General features: G+C 42.5%; 1 protein-coding gene across 1 annotated transcript in view; it reads left to right on the top strand.

The window, feature by feature from the left end:
- Window positions 1-20,754, top strand: part of GMDS (GDP-mannose 4,6-dehydratase) — a 442,696-nt gene that overhangs the window by 314,668 nt on the left and 107,274 nt on the right. The window lies entirely within an intron of this gene.

The raw sequence follows: 20,754 nt of genomic DNA, 5'->3' as shown, positions 1-20,754 counted from the left end.
ACTGGAAAGTAGGTTCTTCTTGGTGATATCCATGGGTTGCAGCGGTCTGGGGGGGGTTGACTTCAGTGCTTTTAGGTTTTGTGGTTGTGGGGTTGGTGGGTTGGTTGTGGTTTTTTTCCTGTTTATGAGATAGATGGGAGGTGAAAAAGGCACTTTTTTTTTTTTTTCTGCAGCTTAATTTTAACTAAGTGTGATTCAGTATACATGCAGACTTGTAGAGTTATTTAATGCAAGAGACTTCTGTGTTACACAACTCCCTATCTGGCCATCTCTTTTTTATCTTAAAAATGAAGGACATCACACCACGTGCTTTTGCTGTTAAAACTAATCCCAGGAAGCATCCCTAAAACTGGGCTTGAAAACACATGACTGTGTTAAAGGATACCCCGTGTTATGAAGATGCCTTTTATAATCTTTCTTACATTGTTTGGACAGTAGTCATCCAGTGGAAGTATTTTTAAAGTAGGCATTTCGGAAAACATTTCCAGTGATTCAGCTCGCAACTGACTCTTTGCAAGAAAGACATATTGTGTTGTGCCACCGTAAAGTACGCAAAATCTGTTTTCTCTTGATATTGGGAGTGAAAGCTGGCTTTATGTACTGTGAAACGTAGCAATCATATCCCGGGCTTTGCCTAGGCACAGAATAGTAAAATAGATCTGTTTCTTCAGCTCTCAGCTTGGGTCTCTGAAAAGTGGATGCCCCGTTTTAAGGGCAGCCTTCTCAAGACCTTCAAGTACAAAAGCAAGCCAAAGCCGGGATTTCCAAAGACTTAGGGAGTGATTGTAGCTTTGTGTGGGCGTAACTAAGCTGGCTTTTTGCAAGGTCTTTGAGGAAGTGGAATGTGCCTCTGAGGCAGGAGAGGTTTCAGGCACAGAGTATTTCCTTGAAGAGGCAGACCTTCAGTAGCTATGGCCACAAAAAGCCTGTGTAGGTGTGAGAGCAGGGAATCGATACAAAATTTTTCACCTTGGATTTGTTAATTGTGCTGTGGGATAGTATCACTTATGTATTCTGCCAAAGAGACTATTTGCATGTGTAGATGCAACGTACATTGAGGCTAGAGCAGTCTCCAAGTCATGCTGTCAACGGTAGGTCTAAGATTTGAATTCAGAGCTGCTTCCAAATCGGGGCGCTGCGGCACTCCAGGGGCAAGGAGCCTGTGGGGCGGCACGGGGAATGCAAGCAAAACAGCCTGCTCAAAGCAGTGGCTGCTTCCATTTGGGACTGGAGATCGTTTGGTTGGAGAAACCCTCAGACTCATCACTTGCTGACAGATGAGAGGTGTGACCTTCTGCATTGCTGACAGACGACTGACTGCAACGGGATGATAAGACCTTGTGATCAACGTGAGTGCTTTGATGAGATGTGCAGCCCCCCAGTCCACCAAGAAGGACAAGGGTCTGGGTGTAGCTCCCCAAGCTGCTGAACTCAAAGCGTTTGAGGATTTGCTACGTTCTCTGTTTGCCCAATATTCCGGCGTTACCTTTGAAAAAAGCTGGAAAAGAAAGTTAGGTTCAGTTTGCTTTCAGTGTTAGCTTCATCAAAAGATTAATCTGAGCTCAGTAAAGTGAGGGTGTTGTTGGGAGAGTGGTTTTTTTCCTGTTTCACATTACATTATATTCAGGATTCTGAACTTTAAAAAAATAGTCAAAAATCAGTAGGTTCTTTTCTGTCAAGGGTAAGGTGTGTTTGCATTTCACAGGTTTACGTCATTTTAAATAATTTATTTCTGCCATAGTCAGCGTAAAAGGTTTCTGCCAGATTAACAGAAACCAGAATTTGGGCCCACAGCTTGCACAGACATTTGTGCAATTCCCTAATAGTTTCTTATACGCCTACAGCGGAAGCATGAATCAAGAATTAATTAGCACATCAGGAGATTCTCACCCCAGCTTCCTGACTTTCTTTTGTATTTCATTATTATCCCCGCCTTCCAAATTGGTGTTCCTAGGCATGTAACAATATGCAGCTTTGGCCTGCAGAGGTTGATAGGAAACATTCCTTCATTTACTGTTTGTGTCTTGCATTTTTTGTTTGACTTCTGGGTTTGGTGCCAAATTGCCAACAGTTGCCTGGCTTCAGGAAGAAACAACAGCCACGGGTTTTTCTCATGACTTTTACCCAAAGTCATAACTGGGGCTAGGTCTGCAGAAAGATACATACATCTCTGCGAACCTTTTGCCAAACTTGGCCTGAAATGCGTAGTTGTAATGAAGCTGAAATCCAGAGGATCTTTGGGAGTTCACTGCAGGAGTTTCTCACGTCTCTGTGGGCATATTGGCTGCAGCAGGTGCCAGCTGGATTGCCTGTTCTTCAGCCTCCTTTTCACAGGCACTTACGGAGCCAGTTTGGGGAGATGTTCAACGGCACATGTAGGAGCAAAGTGCTGGTAGTCAGTGGAAACCAGGCACCTGCTTGCCCTTTTACCTTAGAAAACTTCCCTCATAAATTTTGAGTCATGGTAAAGTCTTGTAAGGGAGAGCTATTAAGTCGAGCGAGCTTGGGTGGAAAAAAGGCAAGAAGCACCCCTGACTGGTTAGAGCGAGAGCACGTTCTCCTGTCTGAGCTTGCTGACACAAGGAAAAACCGTTTGGGGAAAACACCACTCTCGGATATATAATGTGTTACGAGAAGATACCCACAGCATTTCAGCTGCTCTGTGGTATTTGCCTCCGTGTAGGATTTTTTTGCCGTGGTAAATGCATTGTAGCATTTTCTGTGGGGTTTTGCACGCGGGTGCTGCTGCTGCCAGGGTACCACTGGTGTGCCGTGGAGCCATGCCCTTGTTTGCACTGGGGTAATTTGTTCCAGTGTCTGTCTCCCTATATACGATTAAGGACTTCACCAATCTGAGCTTACCTCCTCTCATGCTCATGCTGTCTCATGCTCAGCTGTGGTTGGTTGTGTCCTTCAAGGAGTGTGTACCGCGGTAGTTGAGTCGTGCTTTCAGTTAGGTGGCATCTGCTTTCAGTTAGGTGGCATTCATAGCACCTGCTCTTCTGGTACTGAGTATTTGATCAACGCACCAGCTCTGGCTCAGGGGAACAGTGTTCCTAGAGTTGCCCTTTTTTTTTTTTTTTTTAATTTTTTTCCTGCGATGTGTAAATAACATTTTTTTTTGAGTGCTCACAATCTGATGACCTTTTGTAAAATGTCAGGCCAGTTTTGTTTCTGCAGCTGCGGCTGTAGATGTGTATGATCTCCCGTGCTTTATGTTCTTGCTGGTCTTCCCCATGCCCCTGAGAGGTCTCCTTATTTCTTTCTTTTGGCCGTAACATCACTTTGCCCTCTTAAACCTGGCTGTGCTCATTTAAGGTGCAGTTGCGTTTCAGCAGTACTTTGTGTGGTCCCCACGTCCTTCACTATGTATTCTTGTGTACAAACCCTTCCTGGGATGTAAATTCTCAGTGTTTTGATGTATCAGACTATTAATGACATTGATAGTCCCTCTGAAAAATGAGGAGGAGAAAAGGGAGTGTGAACTGTGGACTTTCTCAAGGGTAAAGTAAGGAAAAGGCACTGAGGAGCTGCAAGCTGACACCGAATGGTTTGATAACCTTCTGAAAGTCAGTTTTCCTCCATAGACATTTCATAGGGAAAGCAAGACATCTTTTTTAAAAATACTTTTTTCTTAAAAGCTATATAAAGGAGGAGAGTTCTCCCCTACTTAAAATTATTACTCCTCTCCTCCTGAGCTAGAGTGATTCCTCAGGATCTGGTTACAGTCTGCTTAAACTCAGCAGCACTTAAATCAAAGTGATATTTAGATTCTGTGAGCCAGAGTCTCCTTTCAGGCCGATAAACATCTAAAGTAACCACAGATTTACACCTAGGTAAACCTGTGACTTCTAGGGGGCTATTTTGGACTTACACGACTCTAAGTGCGAAAAGAATGTGGCAATAAATGATGACAATAAAAATGTTTTATTAAGCTGTTGCGAGTGCACTAAAGTCATAATAAGCACATCTATTTACATTAGCCTCCATTAAAACGTAACGCACGCATTAGCTAATAAAGAATAAGGTTTAATGCGGATGCCAGGCTGTGACACTGTTGAACTCTTGGATTTTATCGCCTCTGTGAAATAGGTCCCACTTAACAGAGCTCTGCCTCTCGTGTTTTGGGTGGTAAGCAGGAACTAACAAGTTATCTCTCCTCATTCTCCCCTTCTAAGGTGTGCTAAGAAAGGCTCAGTACGTGCAAAGGGCGCAACAGCAAGACCCCCAGTCTCGCTATGATGCTTTGGCACGCGAGGCCGCGTGGTGCCTGTCGTGTTCACGCAAGTCAGCCTTGTAATTTCTCATCTTCTGTATTTATTATGGCACGAACACACTGTCGGCGCTTGAATAATCATGATGAAACTACACGAATGAGTAAGGTGATTGGGATTTGGAATTAGAAGTTGCCCCAGATGGTTTGACTTCAGACACGCAGCACCCAACCTGAATTTACTCTTCCATTTCCAGTATGTGGATTTTACCAAAGTTCTCGCTTAGTATAATCACCATTTTATATCATTGCACAGTAATAACTGTCTAATATACTGTAAATTATTGTAGGTCTCTTCCTCTAATTTGTTCGCTGAGAGGAAACAGACCATTTTTATGGGAGAGAAATGAAGCAGCGTTTCTCAGAAAGCAAAGCGGGCAGATGACCATCTTATTATTAGAAAAGAGGAAACATCAAAAGATGCAGAGCCGTTTGTATAATCATCCCAAGCTACTGTGGTCACCCTTTCAGCAAACCTCCTTCGGTTTTCCCACCCCTTCTCGGCATGTCTCCGCACCAGGCCGTTGCACGGTCTGCAGTTGCTGACTGTGCAGACCCTGGAAAAAAAAGCCGAAAGAGCATCGTGCCTGGCAGAAATGGCCAGGCTCGTGCTGGGAGATGCTGAGGGCATCGAGTCGAGGCCACGCCTGAGTCGGAGCTGGGCCGCTCACTCCGCAGGCGAAAGGGCTGTGGCTTAACTCAGCCTGCAGCAGAGCAATGTGAATTTGGAACAGCACCTGGACTTATTTTATTACTTATTTATTATTACTATTATTTGTACAAATAGCTGGGGCTAATGTTTTTGCCGATTTAGTTCACACCTGCATGTTTGGGGTGCTTCATCTAGCTGGCTCCAGAGGGGTCTTTCAGATCAGGATTTCTTTGTGGCCATATGGTCACTGGTCAGGGGTGTCCTCACCACCCTCCCAGGCTGTCACACTCTTTCTTGATGAGTTACACGTGCAATGTCCAACATTGTACAAAGCCTGCCATTTGTACACGTGGTTTTTTAAACCCTTATGCTGTAATGATTTGAAAGCTTTTGCTTTTTAAGGAGTGATTTTGGCACGGTGGACATTATTAAATGTAGTTTCAGCTTGTGTTACGGATACTTGATGTAGGTCTCCAGAGAAAGGCTTATAGACTGTATGAGAAATAATTAAGTTTTCCTTTAAGAAGAACACTGCAAAGAGATTAAAAATGTTAAAGTGAAAAACCACTGCGTACTGCTTTAATACACAGCACTGTCTGTATAGTTGTTAAGAGAAAAATTAAATGTTGTATTTATTTGATAGCTTTATTTTGTTCTAAAACAAGCACCCACAAATAGCAAATGTTCCATTTCAAAAACGGTGTGTTGTTTTTTTTTTTTCACAACTAACTATTTTATAGAATAATTTTCTTGTCATCGGGATTTCCAATTTTTCCATCGGGATTTTCCAAGATTTTTAGGGGGGAAAAAACATCATCGAAATTATGTTATTACTTTTATTTTCAAAAACCTCCATTATAAACCAGGGAGAAAGTATCTCCTTATTTCCCCAGTTGTAAATATTTTATTTCCAACTATCCAAGAGTACAAAAACAACACATGGAAGAGGGGAAAGAGACTGCTGAAGAGACAAGAACAAAAGTTCCTTTTTTTTTAGGGGAAAAAGGTAGCAAATTTTTGCTAACCAACCAGCATCTGCCTTGTTTATTTTCCCCCATTCCTGTTCAGTTGATGTACCTATCAGTCACATAGTGCCAAGGCTGGACAGAAATTTGCTATGAGGATCTTCCAGTCCACCTCCTCCTCGTATGGGGAAATACTCGTTTGTATGGCAGAACCTACCACCACCGGAGGCTGCAGTAGGAATTATGGAATAGCTGCACAGGCTGCCCAGAAAAAAAGTATTTTCCCTGTTTAAAATTGCTGGAAAAAGATGAAAGTTTAGGGCCCTCAGCATTTTGCAAAGGATTGGGCCCTTAATACAAATGCAAGAGTTATGTACTAAAAGGTAGGATAACGGGAATACGGGGGGAAAAAGAGAATGGAGGAAGGAGCAACAGGAGGAAAAGTCCGAGATTCTAATCTTTTAATCGCGTTCTTCTTCTTCCTGTGTGCAATTTCCTTTTTTATTTTTTTTCCTTCCCTCCTTCTTGTTTCAAAAAAGTGCCATCACTGCATTAAAGCACTGAGAAAATTGCTGTGCAGTCAAGCGCCGGGATTATTACCGTACCACGTATAGGGTTACATAAAATGAGGTGGTTTTTTTCCTTAAATCCGAAGATTGTTCGTTCGCACAACTCACACATTATAATCAAACGTGAACGCAGGAAAATGGTCCGTGGGATCTATTCAGCCCTCAATATGGCCGTAACTCCCAGCGAGGTGGGTGGAAGTCAGGATCTTAGTGTGGCAGGAGAATAGAAGCCCTTCTGTTCTGAGATGGACTTATCACATGGTTAGCAGCTGGAATTTATGTGGAGTCTTATTAAATAAAACAGCAGTAACCAGTCACCTACTGCTGCAATATACTTGAAGGTACAGTACCTGAATGTTTTCAGAATTACTTGACCCCTGTGCTGCTTCTGCACCTCTGTATTTTCTCTCGCTTGTACTTGACAGTTTTTGACCGTCTAGTAAACTTTTATTCTTGTTTTTATTACAACTTAGGATCATGATAATTTAAGGGTTTGAGTTATATGATTGCAAGTTCATTAAAAGAAGATTAAGACATGCCCAGAGAACCTCTATTAAATGTAAAAACTTTTAACGTTAGGTTTTATTTTATTAAGTTGATTTTTATGCACGTATATATTTGTTTATACACGTACATATTTAAATGCGTGTGTATATATATACATTTTTTTGCCTAAAGAACGTCTCGAGGTGGTGGGTAGAACATCTGGAATAGTTGTGTAGAACAGAAGTGTGAATGGAAACAATACTGTACTTACATAATAGCACAGGATATTTCATTAAAACAATTCCAGCATATTTATAGTTGGCAAATTACAACACTTAAAGAACTGATCTCCATATGGGAGCACTTAGTCCTTTGAAATATTATATTATTTTTAATTGTGCCTCATTCAGTGAAGGGATTATAATTTTGAAGGCGGTAGGTCGCAGCGCACCAAGCCACTACACAGCCAACAGAGAAATCCCTGGATTATTGATGTATCCCTCGGTAATGGTAATTTTGATATTTTATAGAGTTTATTAGTCTCATACAGGAGCTGCGAAGACTGGACTGTGTGTCAAAGCAGGGAGAACTCTACAGAGTGGCTGTCCTCGCTCGCTGCACCTTGCCCTGAAGCAGCGCCTCTTGCTGCAGGACCTCCAGGGGCTTTCGACCTGGACTTTTCTGACAGAAAAAGTGAGGTGTTTTTCATTTAATGCCAGTAGAACTAGAAACCTCTTGGCCAACCCTTCCTTCATTGTCCTGCCAGAATTTCAACCCAGTGTTGTGGGTTTTTTTCTGAGACACCTTGCAGAAGCGTCAGCCGTGGAGAGAGGTGGGCTTCTCAAAACCTGAAAGCTGCTCCGGAACGATGCCTCAAACCTGAGTGTATGTGGGCCAGCTGGAAGTGACAATGATAATTAAAGCTGCCAGCTTGGCTTGGATCATGATATAAAAAAAAAAGACAGGCGCATCAGGCGGTTCACATAGCGTCGCTTGCTTGCACGCCGTTTGTCTGTGACACATTTACAGTGGCTCACGGCAGATGGAGGTGCTGGTGGCAGGACAGCCTGCTGCTGCCCCGCTGCTGCCTGCCAGAAACGGGCAGGCGGGGAGGGCAGCTCCTCTCAGGCAGGTGAGTGACCGCATCAGCATTTTTTTCATGCGCCTACAAATACAGAGTGACTGCCAAAAGCTGTTTCGCCTGTCTTAAGTGTGCGTTGAACTTCCTCACAGTGAGAGAGTTAAGTCCGCGAGAGAGGATAAGTTACAGGTGGGTGAATGGAAAGCGATGAAAGAGCAGAGCGGCACAAAATACTCGTTTCGTGCTCCCGGCTTCTGCTGGGTTTGTCTCTGTGCGTGCTATTGAGTGAACGGATTAAAATTCTATCGGAAGAGTATGTCGCACCACGGTAAAAGGCTGGTTAAATTCCTAGACAGGATGCCCAGCCCATGGCCAGGATTTTCCCTGGAGGAGCCAGTTGACACTCTCATACTCTCACTCTCGTTCTCTCTCACTTTTAACATAAATGGGCCACGTCTGTCCCAGCCGTGCTGAGGAAAGCCTAAGAAAGGCTCGGAAAGCAATTTGTGCGTTACTTTATGTTGTCAGATTTCAAGGCAGTAGAGTTGGTAAAAGCGTATTGTTTGCAACCTGGCCTGGGCTCGCAGCAGGCAGCTCCGATAAGCTTCGCCTGCCCTGAAGAGAATGTTATCTAAACAGCAAGCAGTTTATTTCTCTGTAAACAAGGAAAGGGATTGATACGGACCTGTTGAAGTAAATGACTATTGTTAAAATAAATGGTTTGCCCCTTAAGGGAAAATCGGACATCCATTTTCTGGTATGGCAGATTAAACTCTCCGCGTGAGGTATAAATTAGTACGTCGCTGCCTACGGCAGTTCCCCTTGGCATGCCCGAGTCATTAAAACGATACGTGGCACGGCAAAGGAACCTGTGCCTTCCATTTTCAGGTTTCCTGTCCATTTCGGATTTTTCAACAGAGACTACATACTATCCACATCTCATATGTTACAATCTCCTATTTATTGCAGAAACTGTTTAAAGATATTGATTTGAAAAAAAAAAGAAGAAAACAGCCCTAAGCTTTTCTCAGTGAAAACTTAAGCCTACACATCAGAAGATTTTTCCATTGCTGTCACTGTCTTTCATGGCTAATTAATTTTTTTCCCCACCCTATATGTTCTCAAGCAGTTGTGTGGCACATCCAAGCAGGAGTAGGTCACCATTTTTTTAAGCTCTGTGAATATTAACCTCATGGAGAACAGCAGGAAAGATGACGTCATTGTAATCTGTATGTTAAAAACTTGAAAGTCTCAAGGGCTCGCTTAAACTGCTAATTAATGTTTCTCCTTGCAAGCCTCCCTTTAATCAGAGAGTTTAGCTGTTGATGTTAATTTTAGTTCTTCCTCTGAAATGTGATGTTTCGTGCTCCTTCCTTCTTCCTCTCCCAGTCGCCATAGCCCCCAAACACACAAGATGCCACAAAAATAAAAATTAACAGAAAACTTGGTTTCAGGTTTTCCCTTCTGCAGCATGCCACATTTGAGTTTATTCTCCTGACTTCTTCAAACCACGGCAAGGGAACCCCTCCTTTCCCAGTCACACTTGTCTGTCCTGGCTTCTGGGTTCCTCATTCATGCAAGAGTCATGGGAGGCAGGCTGGGAAGAAGCTGATGAGGTACGTGGGGGTGGGCTGTATGGTTTCCAGCATCAGAAAGAGAAGGGAAACCTATCGTGTCACACCAGCCTGGGGCCGGCAGTGATGCCAAATATGAAGCTGCAGTGCCGGAGCCAAATTGGGATGCTGTTCTGGATGTCTCCCTTTATTCGTATATCTGGGTTTTGTATGATGGAGCTTTGGAGAGCTGTTGGGATGCATGTGCTGTTTACGGAGGTGCTGACTGAGAATTCTCATGGTTGACTGCAGCCTGCAGTTGACTTTTTGGGTTCACATAAAGGATGCGAGGGTGTCTTTAAGAATTATTTGAGTCAAGCATGCATCTATTCTCTGTCATTGTATCATGGTTATGTTAGTAGTTTAGCATAACAACAGCATATGAACTGTTCACAAAGAAAAAGGGGAAAAGTGCAGAGTATTGGCAGGCCGTCTAAAAACAATCTGAAGACTGCTTTTCTCCAGTCCTTTTTAATTTTTAATAAATACAGCATGTTTTTTGTGTAGGAATATTCTTTTAAGTTTGCTTTTAATCACACAGACTGTGAAGCTTCAGTTATGTCTTCAGTAACTTTGCTGCTGCTTGCAAAATTATTCTTTCCTGGAGAAAAAACATCAGTGACAAAAGCTACAGGAAAAAACATGTTTTTCAAAGGTGATTTCTCATTTTCTTGTACATACATCTGATCAGCTCTTAGCACCTTGTTCTAAGCTCCTTCCAGTAAGTTTACTTTTGAGTTCAGGTACTTACCATTTAAATTACTGTAACATCCTTTATGACATCTTAGCTTTAACATCCCAGAATGTTTGCCTTTACTGAAATGGAAATGAGAAGACACAATGAAAAAAAAAAAAAAAAAGAAAAGGAAAGAAAAAAAAAAGAAAAAAACAGCTCCTAACATCATGACAATTAGTATTACAATGAAGCCCAACAGCATTAAAATAATTCTTGGGAATGAATTTTCCTAGCCTGCTACCTATGGAAAAAGCCTCTTTTATCTTCTCATCATTCTGAAGTCTCCTCCAAAACTACACTAACCAATTGTCTTTTGCAGCATACTCAGCAAACCCTCAAATACGAGTCTATTTTAAGTTGATGTCTGGTGAGTTAAGTCCTCATGAGTGATCATCAGGACTTTGCCAGCTTACAGAGTAGACTTATCAAGTCCTTTGCTCATAAAGATCTGTTTGAATTTGATTTATTCCCATCTTTCAAGCTGTATAAGTTAGCTGAAGGTGGGATAACATTAGGAATTTATTTCTATTATGCAGAAAGTCTCCTCTTTCTTCCCGCTGGCTTTTCAGCACTTGGTCTGCCTTAGTTATATTGGCTGTTACTGCAGATGTGTTTGCTGTCAACCTGTTCCAAAGTTACTCATTTGAGTTTGACTTTTGTATACAAAAATCATGTTCCTCTTTCGTTCTTAATTAAATCGTGGGTATTCTTCTCCATTTAAAACACTTACAGGGTTCATTTGCTTCCTTACCCATGCGTACACTAGGATTCTAGTTTCTAGTTCACTGTCACTCCAGATTTTCTTTCCCTTACTCTGCAGGGCTTTTTTTTCACAGAATCTCTATTGGATCTCTTTCAAGACACCTTCAGTTTTCTGATAGAATGATAAAAGTTTTAGTCATGTGGAATTCATGAGATGTCCGTGCGAAGAAGCAAAGAGCCCATAGGCCAGAGCTTACTCAGGTTGATGAGGCTTGTGCTGTGCAAGTAGGCTGACCTCAGCCAGTAGCTCCTTTGCAACATCGGTACCATGTTAGAGGAACTGTCGAGCCAGGAATCAACACCAGCCAAAATGCCAACACTCAGAGGCAGCTCCTGAGGCCCCAGATCCCCATTGCAGAGGCCCTCAGCATAAGGTTCATCCCTCTTAAGTTACACAAGTAGTAAGTAAGGTGTAAGGAGGCAGAATCTAATATTCCCCGAAAAAGTAGAGTGGAATCAGGTGCCACGTTTGCCCCTGAGAGAAGCAGCCAAGTCTATGGTTTTACAAGCTTCCTGCACATCCTGCTTCTCCGGGACAGTGGCCTTTTTAGAACAGGCTGAGAGGTAGGATGCCTGTTTTAAAGGGAGCTGCACCAAATCAGAGCACCACCAGCTCTCTCATGCTTTGCAAAATCACTGCTGGTCTTTTTGGGGGCTAAGGCGTTTGTCTCACTATTGCAGGAAAGTTTGGTTCACAGTGTTTGGAGGTGCGCTAATGAATCAGTTGTCCTCGCGCCTAGTTTTCTATCCATTCAACAGCAGCAGTTCTTTCAAGAGACACATGTAATTGGAACTGTCACTTTCCGTATCTTACCTGGTGCATGTTACGCAGTAGTCGTGCACAGAGCTGTTCTTGAAGGCTTGATTATGTCGCCCAAGCAGCCTCAGAACAAGAATCCCCTGTGGGACCTTTACAGAATGAAACTGCATGGTGCTTTCCAGAGGGCTCCACACTGTTTTACAACAGTAATCATTTCCTGTAATTTATGAGAATTCAGGCCCGTATTTAACTTATGCAAATTTGAAATACTCAGCATAGCTCATCACAGCTGGTTTCAAGAACAAGCTTTGCTCGGGATGCTTTGTTAGGACAGCCCAAGTAGCGACGCCGTTCCTCATACATAGGTGGGAGGAAAGAGGGAGCCCTGCCTTGAACTTTTCAGTCTCCATGAAACTTGCACTGGATCTCTGTGCTGGAAACCTTTGTTTATGCCTCTCAGCACCCAAATGTGGGACAAAGAGCCAGAAAACACATGTTTGCATGGGAACTGAAAATGTTGTGGGATTTATTCCTTTAAGCGTGTGTCTCTTTCTGTAAGCTTAGCTTGTTTGCTTTGTTTTGGCTTTGCTGCTATGAAGAGTTTCAAATAACAAAAACACAGAGGTAGCAAATTTGCAAGGAAGATAAATAGCTTTGAGACTAAAATGAGAGCCATTCCTGAAATGTTGAACATTTGAGAGATATGCTCCCTGCAGAAGCTAAGTGCAGTGGAAAAGAAAAATACATCACAATTGAAATGAGAGCTAACTTATCCCCATGCTGGAAGAGACCTCAATAATCTTTTAAGCCTTGAAGACTTCAGTAAGTTTCAGAAATCTCTCGTTGCTGCCGGATGGATTTTTGTCATACAGGAAAATCATGAGGGGTTTGGCAGCTGAAGGAAAAGGATGCCTTCTCTTTCTGTCAGACTGCACGCAGTGATTCATCCTGTCTGAGGGAAAGGAAAACCAAAGCAGTAGGGTTCTAGTCAGAAATTAGTCACTGTGAGATGGTGTTCGATCGGTGGCCCAGGGTTGGGATTTTTTGTTTTGTTTTCTTACCCGAAGTCATGTGACTTACTCTCCATCCTTCTTGTTCCTACCAGGGCTGTTTCTAGCAGGACACTTAGGCTCTTATTGTTGATTAGTTTTAATGCTTTACCGAGCAGATACAGGAGTTTCATTGTGGATTTGAGACTCCCGGTTAGCATCGATGTTGCTCTTCCTGCAGCTGATGGTATTGCAGAAGAGGTAGTGATGTTCCCATCAAATAAGCTAGAGATAAGAACCAACCACAAGCTCCTCTTGTGGTCTGGTCACTCACCTTTGCCCAGCTTATGTGATGACTACAAATGAACTGTAAGAGTGTGATATGCCAGTTTTGGGGGTGAGGGGAAGAAATGACTTTACTACTGCATTTATAGTCATTATAGCTGGAATTTTTTACAGGGGTAGGTTTGTACTAAAATATGAGATTATGAGTTTGGGAGATTAACATTCACATAGCTACTAATGGCATAGTCGCATCTGGCAGAGCAGCATAGGGCGGTAATGATCGACATTGTTGCAGCCAAACTGGGCAATAGTCCCTAGCAGTAGACTCATGCAGCGATCCAATCCCCTTGAAGGTGGTGTGGTTTCATATTTTTATTTCCTCAGTAGCCCGTTGTATTCTAATGTATTCTGTTGACAGTGTCATAAAGATGCAGGCATGCCTTATTCCCGCTCTTTCCAAGATCCCTGTTCACACAGAGAAGGAACAGGCAAGGTCCTCACGTGCTGCTGTAGAAGAGCACTGGGATGTTTGTCTTTTGCGGGGCACAAGAAATAGGAAGAAAACCAAGGGTGAGGAATGAGCATTTCAAGAATCACACCGCCCAAAAGCAATGCAGAGCGAGATAACCAGGGTAGCCGCATGCACAGAAGTTTCAAAAGATTTTTATGGGCAAAATTCAGTTCTTTAAAAACCCTATGAACCACAGTGCCCCTCTGCAGTAGCAGCCTAAATGGTGTTTCCCCTTTGCTTGGATTTAGAAACACAAATGTCAAAGCTGGTTTTCTTTATTTGTGTAGCAATGGAAGAAAGTTCACTCAGGAGACAGAAGAAAGAATGAATCTGGGACATGAGGCACGTACAAGGGCTATAATGGAAATTAATTGGGTAGCATGTTAAATAATATTACTTTAATCCTGCAGCTTCGGGCAGTTGAGCTGAATTTCTATTTTATGGCTTGTTTTACAAACTAAAATATTTTAGGGCTTGGAAAGTGCTTGGCTTTAGTAGCTCAGCTCAGGAAATATGCTTCCCTGCTATCAAACGCAGCAGTCTGTACTCTGCATTGCCAGCCATGGCATGGTGCATGCAGACAGTTCTCCTTGTTTGCTATCTCTGCTGAACCTTTCACATCAGCTCATTTATCTTTCAGGTGTTATAATAATTGACCCTCAATCAGTATTCCATTATCCTAAACAGGCAATTATCCACATTGTCACTTTTGCATTTGCTCTTTTGACCCAGAGGTCATGGAGGCCTAGTGTAACTGAATCCAACAAAATTATTCCCTTACCTGTCATATAAATAGTCATCCTAGCAAAATGAGACCCATGGGGGCTTTTGCTGAGGTGTTGAGAAGGCCAGTCTAACTCGATCCTTTATTCTGCTCTTTAAGGAATGCAGTACTGTTTTGGCACTCTATCAAAATAAAACAAAGTTCCATTTTTTAGCCTTCTCCCCCCCCGCCCCCCCCCCTTTTTTTAAGTGAGCACCCCTGCACTTACAAATGCTTCTTTGTGGCCTACTTTATTGAAATTTCCATTCAGCTCTTCCATCTGTTAGCTGTGTTTGCCACTATTCCTGGGGAAAGAATTCTGCGTTTCACCTTCGTTTGGGGGTGTAAGGTCATAAAACTGTCTGGATTATTTCAGCTATATTTATACCTAAGTTAATATTACTTCTTTAACAGGTTTAAAGCTTTTAATTCCCCAGTTCATTATTCACGGTGAGAGAACTGAAGTGAACGAAGCTTTTGTTTTATAAAGAGGAAAGCTTTTGGTATTCAAAAAGCGTTCTGCAAATGTGTGTTGTAACCCTCTTCACCCCAGCTCCCCAGTTCCGATTAGGCTCATGTTTCACAGCCTCCTTCCCTCCCTCCACTGCTCATGGCCACCAAATGCCATATTTAAGTAGCTCCTGTGAATAGTTTGCGGGGATACGCACTAGGGTTTTTTTTACGAATGCGCTTGTTGTGCCTGTCTTGTAAAAGCTGGCAGAGTGGCAGGGTGCCCCGACACGACGTGCACACACACACACAGGCGCAAAATGTAGAGCCCACCTCATTTACCTGGCCTTGAAGTGTTAGTGTCAGGCCATCACGGAGCCTTTGGTATGCAACTGTATCCCAGGAAGAGGGGATCATTCCTGGTTTTTGGAGGGAAACTACATCTGAGAGCAGTGGAGGGATTTTCCTGACCTTGCAGGTGGCAAAGGAGGGAAGCGAACCTTGTTTTTCCCAGCTGTGTCCAAACTGCGGCAGCACATGGTGCAACGCATGAACCAGCTGTGTCGTGGTGCCCTCCTAGCTGCTGTGTTTAGATGTACATACTCTGAAACCCAAGGTACTCGAAGTGGAGAGGGTAAGGGGAGGAAAGAGCCTTGCTCTGATATGGGACTGAAATGTATTTTCATCCGGCTGCCGAGCCCCAGCCTAGCTCCCTGTCCCGTCTGTTCTGTTTTGCTAGAAGGAGATAGTCAGCACCTTGAAGCACTGGTCTGGCACCACTCCAGCAAGAAACTGGGAGTTGAAGTGAGAACACAAATGCAATTTATTTTTCTTTGTTGAAACGTTCGTATTTTCCCAGTGGCAGCACGACTCAATAGCTGAAATAATGTTATTGAGAGAAGAGAGCAGAGTCCCAGTGTGAATACTCTGCGCACAGGCCCTTAAGCTTAAGCCAGCAAATGTCTGGACAATATTTAACTTGCTATTTCTTTTTTTTAAAAAAACACACACGCACACAAAGAAAAACCCCACTAGTCGGGATCCTTTCGGCCTTTCTCTGCCTACTTTTTTACGAAAACAATTACTATTGCATTTATTATTGTATCGCTTTATAGCAACACATTTCCCACTCAAACACTTGGATCTGTACTTCCCTTGTCATCTTTGTAACATCCTTTCCTGATACCTTCGGTGCAGACAGTGCTTTATTTTCCATTAGGTGCAGAAATCTGATCTATGAATAAGAGGACAGGATTGGCCTACCCTCTACAGTGGGTGCAGACCAAAAGAAGGTGTAAGTGGCTGAGATGTTATGAGTGTTGTGGGAAATATAATGATGTCTCTATTGTTTAAAAAAAAAAAAAAAAAAGGAGAACAGATTTCTCAGGACCCAAGATGACAATGGAAGACTGCATCATACCTGCTGCATATCAAACTCTGCTAAGAAGCAGCTATCTTAAATTTTACCCTTGCTTAAGTTCTCAGGTAATTGGCAGAAGCTTAAAACCATTAAAAAGATTTTGGCCAAGAAAACTTTTTTTAAAAAAAACCCAACTTGACAAAACAAATTATGACCAGGAGAATATCTCAGAGGCAAAACTGTTTCAAGGTGAAAAGCAAGCCAAATTATCAGAAGGCTTAGCCAAAAATCCCTGAGCAATTAAGAAACTTGTCTGGAAATATGCCGTTTCTGCACGTTCTTCTGAAGTAGGCGACGTCAGAATGATGTTGCTGGCTTTCGGGAAAGAGCAAGCTCGAGTTTATTGTGACATTTGCTGACATCAGTACCGCCGTTTGCTGAGTTCCAAGCAGGAAAGCCACCACGAGGGGAAAAAACTGGCCCCTGCTTTTCCTCCCCATCTGCTCTCACTGGCAGTGGTAAGCTGAGGGGGAATTGAGCTGGCCCTTGAGTGTCTGGTCTTACGCCAGCAATCGCATTTGCTTGATGCAGGGAGTATTTTATCGTTGAGTGAGACCCTGGCAATGACAGCTGACGCCCAGCTCTGTGTGTCGTTTCTGGACGTGTTGCTGTCTGAAGGCAGCAGGCAAACCCTAAAGATTTCATTCAGAGTCTCGCAGGACACGAGGCTCGCGCTTCTCAGCCAGAAAGCTCGGCCCTGCTCCCAGTCTTTTTCGTATTAAGGTATATTAGCCTTTCCTCTGGCTCTCCTGGTTTTTCAGTGTTGGGATAGTAAAGTCTTCCAGAAGTGTCCTCAACACACGATTAAAGATTCAGTCATTTATTAGCTGTCTCCTTCTATTTGAGAGGATAGGGTCTCAACTCACCTGCAACTATTCTGAATGACAGTAATCAAATAGCAGCTAATGCTGGGCACAGCACTATTGCTGGCACAGAAATTTGTCTTTAGGAAAAAAAAAAAAAAGAAATTAAGCTCATTTTGTGTGTACACCACCAAACACTAGTGTCATTTTTCCTTTCAATGTAAAGCAGATTCTGTAGGGTTAGTACAGACTTTTGTGTGACTGTGTTGCTTTGGGAACAGACTGGTATATTGGGGGGTACATGCCCTCTGGCCTCAGCCCTGATCTGTTGACTGGCTTTGAATGACCCCTCTCGTTTTTCTTTCTCTCGCTTTCCCCATCGATAAAATAATAATAACAGATATTGCTTTTTCTTGAGCCATTTCAAGAAATGGGGAAAAGCATTGCAGAAACAGAGGGCGTTTTTATATTGCGTATTACAGCTGGACTTGCATACAAACTTGAATTGATTCGAGAGGTGATGATAGCAGAAGTGGTGACCAGGGGAACTGAGACTGTCATTAGTGTTTTGATACCAAATTGGTGAATGCATAAAAATGGAAATAGCTTTCCACAATACTTATGGCAGTCTATCTCTAACTTAATTACTTTACCTCTCATAATGTCTTTCAGTCTGGGCTTTAAAAAAATGACACATATGCTACCAAGATGTAGTCTCTTCTTGCACAGGGATATGCTGAGCTAGTGAAGTTATGCTCCACATATGCTAGCGTAATGGAGGGGAAGAGGCAGGCTTAGGGGTTTTTTTCAGTTTTCAATATCTGCATTTTATATGTGAAAAGCCCCCTCCATTCGCACAGTTGTATAATGGCAACAAAAAGCCTATATGCGCACCTCATGCACGGTAGACAAGTTTTGCAACTCCATATGCCCCCTTACTGGGGACTCTGGTATGCTCAGAAAGGCATTTTTGTAGTCGTTCATCTTGCAAAACACAAGACCCTTCAGCAGCCATGAAGTCATGGCCTGCATAATTTGAGACCTTTCTCCCACCCTTCCACTCTCTTTCTCTGACTTAGTCCATCTTTTTTTTTGTACTTTGCATCGACGTGCTGTGTGTCCTTTAGGCGTAGGGAAGAGTGGCAGGGTAGCGTGTACTGGAAGAAAGAGGAAGGGCAAGGAATGCAGGTTACGCTCAGTAATACGCAAGTAGCAAAGCCAGAAATTAAGTGAGATAAAACCATGTATCTTGTTGTTATCAATGCAGAGTAGCATGCGCATAATAAAATTTAAAATAAAAAAAAAAAAAAAAGAAACAAGCCAACACAATAAACCAAAACTCTGCACGCACACACACAGAGAGCTCTTCCCTTGGGGAGAGGATGAGAGAGAGAATGGAGAAACCGCAAATGAGGGAGGTTAGTCATGTTGCTTAATGAACTACTGGAAGCTTTTCAGATACTATGGTGATGAGGGAAATGTACATAGAACAGTATAATGTTCCTCAGCTGATATTATCTAGGAGTTCAAAAGAAGCAGCAGCACTGTAAAGCAGCTCGCCGGTACATTAATAAAAGGTATCTTGAGCTTTCCTGCTTGACAGATATTTCTTGTTTTAAGTTACACTTCTACTTCCATTATTTAGACCCAAGACAACAAAGTAATAATTGAGCTACTGACTAGTTAACAAAATGTGTTTATGCAAAACAATTATTTTACAGTAGAGACAGCTTGTTTATGTTATACCGCTGGCAATCAAAGTCCTCAAAAATGACAGTATTCTGTACTTACCTGATGCCTACTTTTTTTTATTTTATTTTTGTAGTTTCCCACTGGTTTGTACAACGGACCATCAGTCACCTCATTTTGCAAGTGCACGGCTGGGCTAAACATCTGCATTGTTCCTTTTAGATGCTAAGAAATAAAATCATAATATTTACTCTTCTTCCTCTCAGTTTAATGTCAGATTTTTGCATTTTGCATCATGCTGACTAAACTAATGGGAATAATCTGTGTCATCTCAGAAGTAGTTGTTCTAATTTGCTGGTTTGTACAGTTTTTTGTTGGTTAGGTTGCCCGTAAGCGTGCTTCAGCAACATCAGACCTCTGAAACCTGGATGAAGCCTCATTTGTATCTAAATTTAGTGTCTCTCTGCAGGGTGCCTTGTTATGTAACGAGAAGTATGAAATTCTGATCAAAGTTCTCCTTACTGAGGACAAAAGTTCACGATTGCTGGTAGCTGGATGTCGGCATTGGAGACATGGTCTTCTTAAAGAGCCCATGGAGTGTCACTGGAAAATCATGACATGAAATCTTTTCTTCTATGAAACCACCCTGAATTTTTGGAGAAGTTTTGATACCCAAGCTTTGCTATTGCAACAGCCTAGCGTTTTACATTGATACATGTAATTAAAGACATGCATGAATCACATTTCCTGTTATGAAAAAAATGGGGAAACTAGATGAGGTGCGAGCTGAGTTTTAAGGCATGACAGTAGTATTACACAAGGCTGTCAGTAGAGAATGAAATATATGTGATGCAGTCAGAACTGCAAGGAGGATGGGGATAAGCGTGGCTGCAGGAGTGTATGGCACAGTAGGGAACTACACACAGTGGATCCTGTGTACGCTGATGCCTGAGGTATGCAACTCAGAGTTGCCTCAGATACTTCATAGTCCCTTGGGGCCTTGTTGTCACTGAAATCAGGAGAGGTTCTTTAAAAACTTAGTCTCTTATTTTGAAGAGTGCATTAGTGAACTTACGTGAGATCATCAGCTGTTTTATGGAGCTGAGTTTGAGGGTAACTCAAGAGGCAAGAATTTCTGTTTGTATGATCTGCCTTTATTCGTGATTCATCTCTGTCTTTGCACTCCCACACTCCCCATGCCAGCTTGCCAATTATTTAACCCAGTTACTACTTGGCCAGGAGCTGATACTTTTCATGAAAAAAAGAGGTATGGTGGGATCTGATCTCTGATGACTTCTCATAGTCAGGGGCTGAGATTTAGGTCTCTTCCAGAACGCTGCATCTCTGACGACAGACAGCTTCAAAGCTGATGTTCTGCAGGAGCCCCCACTCAAATGGTGGGATAGCAGAAATCTGGCAAAGGCTACTATGCCAAAGAAATTGCTTCTGTTATCACTAAACTCTTTCTTTGTATTTTCCTATCTTTACTGCACCTTGGATTTAGCAGTTACCTCTGTGAATTTTATGGTGTGTGTTTCATTATGTTAGCTTAAGTAGGTATGTTTTAAGTGTGGTTTAGAAGTGGGGTTGAGTGTGATATCAGCAATTAATTTTACGCAGGCAACGTCTCTTACAAAGGAAGGAAGAAATCAGGTTTGGGTGATTTTTTTATTATTTTTTTTCCTGTAACCCACCTCTGGCTACTTTTACTGGACAAAAAGCGTTGTGTGTGATCCTTTTCCCCTCCACTCTCCTGCTCAGAAATATATCCCAATTTAAACATTAGCAAAATCAAACATTAACAAGGGAGTTAATGTTTTAAAATAATGATCTCCTGCCGGAAGCCTGTTGGTCCTGACACGCTGCCAACTACAAAATCCAAATGAAGTTAGAAGCCAGAAGAAAATAAACTTACTCTATTTTCATTCTCCACTAACATCTTTCGCA

This window comes from Vanellus vanellus (assembly GCF_965231255.1).
Source record: "Vanellus vanellus genome assembly, chromosome: 2".
NCBI classification, from domain to species: Eukaryota; Metazoa; Chordata; class Aves; order Charadriiformes; family Charadriidae; genus Vanellus; species Vanellus vanellus.
The sequence above is the reverse complement of the archived record's forward strand: the minus strand, read 5'-3'. Positions and strand labels throughout refer to the sequence as shown.